This window comes from Mugil cephalus, chromosome 1, assembly GCF_022458985.1.
Source record: "Mugil cephalus isolate CIBA_MC_2020 chromosome 1, CIBA_Mcephalus_1.1, whole genome shotgun sequence".
Classification (NCBI taxonomy): Eukaryota; Metazoa; Chordata; class Actinopteri; order Mugiliformes; family Mugilidae; genus Mugil; species Mugil cephalus.
The window spans coordinates 26,618,077-26,628,322 of NC_061770.1; the positions used below are offsets into that span (position 1 = coordinate 26,618,077).

The 10,246-nt window shown below is 44.5% G+C and overlaps 1 protein-coding gene across 7 annotated transcripts in view; it reads right to left on the minus strand.

The window, feature by feature from the left end:
- LOC125008593 (extracellular sulfatase Sulf-2-like) overlaps positions 1 to 7,757 on the minus strand; it is a 56,100-nt gene extending 48,343 nt beyond the window's left edge. For all 7 annotated transcript variants that reach the window (XM_047585899.1, XM_047585937.1, XM_047585930.1 and 4 more), the window contains exon 1: positions 7,365 to 7,757. The gene's annotated coding sequence lies outside the window, so the exon portion shown is untranslated. The remainder of the gene's footprint in view (positions 1 to 7,364) is intronic.
- Positions 7,758 to 10,246: the final 2,489 nt, after the last annotated feature.

Below are 10,246 nucleotides of genomic sequence, written 5' to 3' on the forward strand. Positions count from 1 at the left end.
TCCACGTTGGGTTTTTACCTCTTAAAGTGAATCTGGCTCCAAAATGCTACTGATTCACTACAGGAGGCAACGTTCACACAATTCAACCTTTGGACATTTTATTTCTCCTGGACGTCATCACATTCTACCATTGAGCTCGTTATACGATCCAGGAAACTTAAACCGTGTCTCAGACAGAAGTTCTGAAGCGTTTGTTGGTTTCATTCTTCCAAACATGAGCCGAACCGACTCTTGTACCTGGAGTCATTTTGCGTTGAAGTGTTGAAGAGTTTATCTTCTGTATCTACATGAGCATGTGTTGTTTCCTGTTTGCTAACCCACACACAGGATTTCCTGTACGTGGGTTAATAACCTACTAAAGTCCTTTAGTAGGAGACGTTATCCTATTTTTGGCAGGTTTAGTGCTTTTTTTTTTTACTGAACTGCTCCAACAAGAGAAGACCTGAGCCCGTAGAAGTGAATCTTCAGAAATGAGGCTACGGTTTGGTGACCTGGGTCTTTTCTCTCTCAGGCTTCAGGCCGGTGGCTCTAACTTGTTGGTGGGGGTTGGACGCCTTCTACCAGCCGGGGCTGCAACAGCTCCTCCTCTGCAGGCTTTTAGGACGTGATCTGTTTTTATTCACGGCTAAACAAGGCCTGAATGAAACATGAAAAATGAGCCAGTACAGGACTTTTCATCATCATTATGCAAGCGTTCCCTGGGCTGCTCTCCACAGCTCCTCAGCGCTTTCTGTCTGAATGCACATCTAGTAAATTCTAACATCTCATCAGCCGACGTGAGAAGAGCGGCCGCGTGACTGCCGACAAGTTTTTACTTTCAGAGCCAGAGCCGAAGAAATTAAATAATAAAGCTGAGTGGAATCTAATCGGCAGAGAGAGGCTCATACAGAACACTGCTTCATCTCTACATGTGACCCCACTGACCCGACATTAGAACACAAAACCTAGTGTTTCTATCTCTGAGGGGACTTTCCATTGACATAATGCACATTCCTAAACCCTGACCCCGACTCTAACACCGCGTCTCAACACATTTTAACCCTCACAAGTTGTGGCATCAGACAACAGATCCACAATCCATCAGATCTTTACTTGAAAGATTCAACACGGACTCAGAAAATCATCCGACCCAGTTTTTAAATCTACAACCTACGTCTCCTGCATCCTCTCGTTCAAAATCTCAGCGCGGTTCAACTAGAGTTTCACGAGACTGAGACCGAACCACGAATCTCTGTCCAACAGAAGCAAAACAAACACAGGAAGAGAAGAAAAGAAGCCAAACTGGGAAAGGTAAACCCGTCTCTGGCTCCGGGCTGGAACCGGTTCAAAGGTCACCTGGCTGCGTTGCCGTGGTTTCGACCTTGGACTGAGCAGGATCAGCTGACGTCACCGTGTCTCTGGGACTTAAACGTTTGACTCAAATATCAAACGTTCATCAGGTTCCTTCTCTATGAGTAGAGACGAGTGTCGCTGAGGTTTTATCTGATACTGGAGCCACAAACTGAGCCTTTTTATTTTTAAGGCATTTTCTCACGTGTGAACCAATATAATAATAATAATAATAATAATAATAATAAACCAGTGTCGTGGGGTCTGTCTCATCAGAGACGCTACATCTCTGGTCCTTTAATAAAATGCTATGCTAATGCTAATGCTATGTGTGGTCAGATGTTGAATCTAATTCCAGGTGTTTCCTTCTTGTTTCATCGTTAGAGCTGAAATCCAGACAAACTTTAGACAAACGTTTTGTTAGAGCTAAGGATGTTAAGCTAATTAAAAACTCACTGGCACCAAACAAAGCACCGGATCAGTCTGGTTACTACCATTAGCATCAGCACCGTTAGCATGATAGCATCCAGTACGCCTACTTTCTACATCTGTGAAACATCTCGTGACTCTGGAAGACTCAAATAAAAATGTCTAATTCTTAGACGTTCCTTCACGTTATGGTTCAGCTAAAAGTCGGAGGAGACGTCACTTCACCGACTCAACAACTTCTCTGTGCTTCAAGTTAATTATCTATTCGCTGGGTGTTCGCCTCAAAGCGTCGCGGCTTCTGTAAAAATCAACTGCAATGCATTGTGGGATTGTGAGGAGATAATTCAGCCTTGTAAATGAAAGTGTCAGTAAAGACACAGAAAACCTGAGGTTTCCTTTAAACTTTAGTTTAGATGTTACACCTGTCAGCGATCTGGAACAGGAGAACTTTCCTGAACCCTGGAACCAGGTGTGAAAACTGGAACCAGATGTGAACTCTGGAACCAGGTGTGAACCCTGGAACTAGGTGTGAACCCTGGAACCAGGTGTGCATTATAGAGCCAGGTGTGCATTATAGAGCCAGGTGTGTTTTTCAGAACCAGGTGTGAATTCATCGATCTTTCCTGCAGCGGCTCCGTTTTTTCTTTCGTTGTTGGACAAAGCAAAGAAGCCAAAATATCCAAAATAAAGACACGTTCTGCAACAGTTCTGCACGAGCAACACAGTCACCAGGACTCGGTCGACATGCAGCGTTACACAACAGAACATCCAGACGTTCATCTGAACAGCTGCATCGCTCTGACCCCACAGCAGCAGATTTTATCCTCGGTGAAAAAAAAAAAAAAAAAGAATCTGGATTCAGCTGCTCATAAATCCATCAGCAGGTTGCTAAAGCTAGAGAGTTACACAATGGCCTGAGCACAGCGTCAGCACCGTTAAAGCCTTTAGAAATGTGTAAATCTGTTTCTGCTGCTCACAGGGAAGCACATCACCATTTTATTCTGTGGTGGTTCTGGTCCAATAAATCTAAGAAAAACACGTTTGTGTGAAAAGACGGAGAATGAGAGTGAAAAGAGTTTTGTTGTAAGTACATTTAACCAAATGGTGCAAAGCTGACGACAACTTTCACTATCAACTCCGGTCTCTGTTTCTAAAGGCAGCAGAAACATGCGTCCAGGGGTCAGTTAATACCAGGGATGAGAATCAAAACCAGCGTCTGGTTCCTTATCAATGTCTGACCTGGAACAAAAAACAACCCTTCACAGTTTTATTAGATGCACTGAACCTCAAACTAAACCTTAATAAGATCAACAGCAGCGTTGGAACGTGGACGCTAACAGGCACAAACACGTTGTTCCCGTAACTGAAATCAAAGATTAAAATCACTGATTACCAACGGCTTCATTTTCATCAACATCTGGTTTAGTGAAATTCAGTCAGATCTCTTCCTTCTCACCACGATCCCCCGCTGACGTCATGTCCTTCCACCCGTTCCAAGTTGGAACTGGTTTAACAATAGTGACACCGAATATCGTCACAGCGGAGAAGCTGGAGCCAATAACGGTCAGAACAGTGTTCACACCCTTCACAGCTTTTCAGACTTCTGCAAGAAAGTGTCTCAGAACATCAGCGCAGGTCCTGAAGCAGACAAAGAGACAATTATACTGGTGGATCTGTTAGATCATCTGTTAGATCTTCTAGATCTGATCCACCAGCGTCATTAGGTTTATGACACACGAGAAAAAGGTTACGGTTTAGTTGTACAACAACCTCTCTGCTGCATGAGTTTATATCTGAGGTAATAGTTTCTCAGTAAATTATTTCAAATTGAGAAAAATGTGAATATTTGTGTTTCACTTTAAGTCAGATTCCTGATGGTGAAGAAGAGTCAGTCTGGAGCCCTGACACGAACCATCTGACACCTTCTTCATTGTTTCTGTATGATTCAAATCCACTGAACATCCATCGTTTCTCTGGGGAACTCGTCTCTACAGTTCAAGGTTCGTCTGAAGTTTATGACTAATAGAGAAGAGCTCATGCAAACCAGCAAACGTTATCAATCAGATGGAGGTTGGATGGTTTTCTGGCCTCAAAGATCCTCTCAAACAAATGCTGGCAATGTTTGGAAGTCTCTACAGAAGAAGAAGGAGGTGAACGGAGCCGGTAGAAGAACCGTCTGAGGGACGGCGCCATCTATCTGCAGCAGAAGTAGCTGCACATCATGTAGGAGGCTAAAAGATCCACTGTTGTTTAAACGTCTGACACATGAACGACTCTGGTTTATTACATGACGTCATAGATCAACCAGGAAGGAGCCGTATTAACGGGGCATTAACCCACTGACAAGACACATATCGCCCCCTAGTGGGGAGGAGGAGGACATGTCCCCGCATGTAAACTGGGACCAGGACTCAGGCAGAAATAGCTCCATTAAACTGTGGATGGAGACACACTGACTAATGACAATGACGAGTTTCCTCAACATGAATTTACAAATCTGGATTTGAAACTCACAGATGTGCAACACTGGTTCATTTTCCTGACGTGCAATAATATATTCAGTCTTTGCGCAGGCGGCTGTGTCGTGAGCGAATGAATCATGGATTCATCTGTAAAGCGTTTCTGAGCGTCTATGATAAAGTGCTACATTAAACCGATGCATTATTATCGTTATGGACGGAAGAAGCTGCTCAGATACATGTTTCTTTTACATTGTGTCTGTAATGACAACTGTGGCCTCTAGAGGCGCTGTTGTTATGGTTTAAACTTTGATTTATTTATTTTTTATTATTATTTCTTGGTAAAAGAATGTTAATCTGCTTTGTATGAATATATTTTTCTGAACTTTAATAGTTTATTTTTATTAAAAATGTTTAAAATGAGTTTTGAACGTCTCCACCTGAAGACGAGCTGAGTGTGTGTGTGTGTGTGTGTGTGTGTGTGTGTGTGTGTGTGTTAATATTTACATTCCAGTGGTGGTGAAGTGGCCGTCGGCCTCATTTAATCGGCTGAGTGTGTTTGTTATTGATGGTGGGAACCCAGAGACCAAACTGTAGTAGCTGTCAACAGAGTTACTGCCAACGCCGACCAACGCAACCACACACACACACACACACACACACACACACACACACACACACACACACGCTAACAGCAGCAGGTAAGAAGTGATGGGACATGCAACCAGCACTTCCCGTTCTGCCTAAACCAGAAATAAAACGCTAGAAGTCACCAGCTAATGTTCCTCAACTTTAAGTGACAAACAGCCTAAAAAAAACAAAAAGAGATGAAAGTTGGAGAAAACAAGACTCAGTCCTTCAGTTCCCTTCTTGTTCTCCATGTCGACATCTGCAGGTTTAAAGTTAACGATACTCATGATTCGATTTCCGAAACTGGATTAACGATTTTACCATATTGAATTTTTTCTTTTTTTAACAGAATGAGCTTAAAGACAAATTATGACTGAAAAAGATTATTTTAATTATTTCTCAGACAAATTTAAATAGACATATTTAGAAATTATGTTTTCTCTTTAACATTCATTAACACACAGGATAAGATATTACAATCCCTTGTGGTAAAACACATTTAAGAAGTCAAGTCCAACTGAGGAACCGACCAGCAGGCTAACAGTCAGCTAACAGTCAGCTAACAGTCAGCTAGCAGTCAGCTAACAGTCAGCTAGCAGTCAGCTAGCAGCTAGCAGCTAGCAACAAAACATCAGCTAACCTGATTCAGCTCCAGCAAAGGTTCTAACTTTAATCTTAACAACCAGTAAGTTTTTAATATTACCGTGTTTCCTCTAATAGAGGCCTTTATTTACTCAGCCTCCCAGAATCCCCCGGCCATTGTTGGAGGGAAGTTTTCCTACCATTTACTCAGCCATTTATTTTAGTTATTAATTTATTTATTTTACTTTAGCAGGTTAAACACAACGGACAAATGAATAAATGAGTCTGAACAACTTATTCTCAGGCGTCAATATTAAAACATTCCTCTCCTGCCTTTTTCCTGCATAGTTCACAACCTTCTCCCTGACGTTCGTCATTTTTTTGACATTGTTTCAGTGGAAATCTGTGTCATGAGTCACTGCTGGTGCAGCTACTGCCCCCGGTGGCACCTGCGTGTTACTGCACCTGTAACTGGCTGAGCAGCAGCCTTTACTTGTTCCTGTAAACCAGCCACTATTAGGGGAAATACGGTAATCACGATTTTTCCAGTTCGCCTTCTCTCGGGCGTAACAGGGAGGTGGTGTAGGGAGGATGTCGGGGTGGATCAATAGGTCGACAAAACATCTGAGCTTCTTTTGTTTGTTTGTTTGTTTTTTTACAGGCTGGACCAAGATTTACAAATATTAAATAAATGATCATTTTCACCTAAAACTATAACATTTCAGCAATATCAACAAACCTTTAGCGTAGCATTGTGACAAAGTAGGAGGAGTCAGATTAAAGCCTCATTACATCATTAGTTTCCCAGAATTCTCACCTCTTTAAATCTTTATGTTTGGTTTTTATTTTCCCACTGAAGCCGTTTGTCACTTAAAGTTAGTTAACAAACACTATTAAAGAACAAAGCAGTGTGGTTCTGGACAGTTAGTGCTCCCTGGGAAATGTAGTTTAACAGCCATTAAGTTCACATTAACATCTGTGCTGAACAAACATGATTCAGTGTGAACCAGCGAAACACCTGAGACCAGATCTGCACATTTTAATTCATTAATTAAGACCAGGTGAGAACGATGGTTCAGCCGAGGCTAAAGCCGAGAAGTGGTTTGTGTTGTGTTGTGTGTGTGTTGTGTTGTGTGTGTTGTGCGTTGTACTTGAAAGCAGCGTTACCAGCCCACATTCTGTTCACACAGCTTCATTTTTACCCACAGAGTAAAAGTAAAAAGGTGCAGATCTGTCGACATGAATGACTCAGAGTCTTGTTTTCTCCAACTTTCACCTCTTTATCTTTGCTTTTTTATGGCGTCTTCTTCCCCGACAGCCTCGTTTATTGCCTCTTTTCCATGCTTTTATTCTCCCACTGAGGCCGTTTGTCACTTAAAGTTGGGGAACATTAAAAAAAAAATCTCTAATTTTAATAAAAACAGAGCAGGGTGGAACAGCTTTCCTCCCTTCCTCCCTTCCTTCCTTCCCTTTTTCCTCTTCCCCTCCCTCCATTCATCTCCACTTCTTCCCTTCCTTCCTCCACTGACTGACCTCAGTGTTGCGCAGCTCAGACAAACTCCCACGTGTTTTGCAATCAGGAAGCAATAAACACACACTTTTGTGTATATGAATGTAGAAGTGTGTGTGTGTGTGTGTGTGTAAACAGAGAAGCTTTAAAGAGCACGTGAAGTAGCTGCTGCTGTCGACCAGTGTGACAAGTGGAAGTACAACATGGCCTCAAAACTAATGCGAGCGGCACATCAGCAAAGTGGAACAACACACACACACACACACACACACACACACACACACACACACACACGAACACACACACACACATGAACAAAGCTGCTCTGAGCTCAGAAAGTGACACACACAGTGAAGTAGAGCAGAACCGAAGAGCTGTGAACACTCAGACCAGTCCACAGACGGAAACCAAAGAGAGACGTGTACCTCCTTCAGGAGCTCCTCGCTGTCAGCAGGTGTTCTCCTCCCTGACCCCAGGAGGAGGAGGAGGAGGAGGAGGAGGAGGAGGAGGAGGAGGAGGAGGAAGGCTCAGACCACACATAAAACTGTTGCTGGTTGAAGAAAATCCACAGAAACTTGTGCCATGTCTCCCGGTCTGTCTGGAGAGGAAGTGTCTGCAGGCGAAGGAGAGACGGGGGGAAAAGAGACGATGTCTCACTCTTTCTGCTCTTTCTGAGTGTGAATGCGTCCTGCAGCTGTGCGTCCTCAGTCTCGCCGCGTCCCAGAGTTCCTCGGTGCAGCAGCCGCCGAGCCGCCGCTGCTAAAAGCCATCTGTTGCAACACGTCTGCCTGCCTGCCTCTCCACTTTCACTCTCCCTCCTTCTCCCAGAGAGAGAGAGGGAGAGAGAGGGGAGGGGGGCGGAGGGGGCGGGGCTTGGTCCTCTGTGAGCCAATCAGGAAGCTCAGAAATCCCCCCCCCCTCCTCCCTCCCTCCCGACTGGGAGGGGAGGACCAGCAGAAAGGACAGAATGAAATAAATACAAGAGGAAAATGTGCAGCATGTGTCCAGAAGTATGTGGACGCTGGGTTCACGTCCACTTTACGTAAAACTGAACCGAAGCCAAAATATAACGACATAATCTCACTAAGACACAGAGCGATGTCTCTGTAAAGACCGAGGGAACCGAATAAGATGATCTCAGCTTTGAGACGCTGAAGATAACGGACAGACGGACGGACAGATGTCCAATTAAAGGGACGTCAGACAGAGATGATGGTCTCCAGCCCAGAGAATATATTACATTCAGATTCAGATTCAGATTAATTTAGTTTAGTGCTTCAACCGCAGAGAGACAAGTTACAGTAGATTAGAAAACCAGAGGAAGGACGACGGAAACTAAACCGAACCCTGTTCATGAACGTGTTGGAGTCATTCATGGTCTCGGCCTCTTTTTAAAGACCAGACTCTGACGTTTGTGTCACTACAGACAGAATCTGTCAGTGGTTTAGTTCTGGACGAATCAAACATGTTGGTTGAATCCTATGACTTTTATCAAACCCACCTGACAGAGTCCAGAGCTCTGATTGGCTCAGAGGAATGTTAGAGGGTTAAAGAGCGAGTCCACCGACAGATTCTTCTCTTCTTATTACTACCTGACACAGAGTGCACCATGGGTAACGTAGTTTAGATGTAATTAAGGCCCCACTGAGATCCTGATCTGGTCTTTAGATCTGGTCTGGGACCGTGGGACCTGCTTCCTTTGGTTTAGTCTGAACCTGGTCCCATTAAAAACCACCTACTGAACTCATTCATCCATCCATTCATTCATTCATCCATTCATTCATTCATTCATCCATTCATCCACTGGTAGAAATGAACCTGAACCAGAGACGTCTGTTCATTAGTGACGAGACGAGAAACAAACCGAACTAGAGACTGATCCTTCCTCCTCTTTTATTTCTTTTCCTTCCTGATACAATATTCCACTGACCACATGGTGGCGCTGCAGCTGATCTACACTCGAATGAATGGAGACACATTCTAATTCATTAGGACCAGGTGTGAACACAGATCCAGTTAAAGATGGACCAGGTGTAGATGTGATGTGGTCTAAGAACCGACCGCAGAGGATCCGACCCCCATAAACTCCCATAAACCCCCATAAACTCCCATAAACTCCCATAAACTCCCGTAAACTCCCATAAACTCCGGGGTTGTGTACATGAGGAGAACGAGCTGTGATCAACATCAAATATCAATGAACCGACATCAATGACGGTGGAGTCACATTCATACATTCATGAGCTCCAGCTGTCCACATACTTTTGGTCATGTGTCAGGTTGAGAATGAAAAAAAAAGGAGGAGGGAAAGAGTGAGGAGAGGGAGGGAGGGAGGAGGGGGGAGGGAGGAGGGAGAGACAGAGGGAGTGAGGAGAGGGAGGGAGGGAGGGAGGGAGGGAGGGAGGAGGGGGGAGAGAGGGGGGAGGGGGGAGATTGTAATGGAGCTGCTGGCAGAGCTCCTGGTTGTTCATGGGTATTCATGTAGCTGGTGGCTTCAGTTAAATGGAGCGAACAGAGAGGGAGGGGGAAGAGGGGGGAGGGGGGGGGGGGAGGAGTGGGGGGGGGTGAACAGAAGTCTACTTATGGCCTCTCCACTGAACACAGTGTAAACACACACAGACACGTTAAACGGTGAATTTGAATCCATTAAATGAAATTAGACTGTAAACGTGTCTCCAGACGTTAGAAACATTCACATCCTGAGTCTGAACTGGAACTGGAACTGGAACTGGAACTTCTCCAAGTTCCTGGGTTCACGTCTAAACACGCGTCCACGGACACAACCTGAGATCTGGGTGATTCAGATTTAAGGTTCCTCAACTTCCAGTGACAGAAAAACCTCAGTGGGAAAATAAAAACATGAAGGAAGAAGACGCCATAAAAGACACATCTCACCTGGTCTGACCTGGTCTCACCTGGTCTCACCTAGTCTCACCTGGTCTCACCTGGTCTCACCTGGTCCATCATAAACTAAATCTATGTTCACACCTGACGTTAATGAATTAAAATGTGAACTGGACTGGACAGAACTGGAGATCTGGTCTCAGTCTGTGTAACCTACCACTGGACCAGAACCAGGACCAGAACCAGAACCAGAACCAGGACCAGGACCAGAACCAGAACCAGGGACAGAACCAGGACCAGGACCAGGATCACGACCAGGACCAGGACCAGGACCAGACTTGGGGAGATGAAGTCTCTCACACGTAAAGTTCTAATTTCTTTCAGAGACAGACTCAGATTAGAGCTCCTGCACGTTCCTGCAGGTTAACGTCTGTTCTCCAGCTTCTCACCAGTTCATCACTAA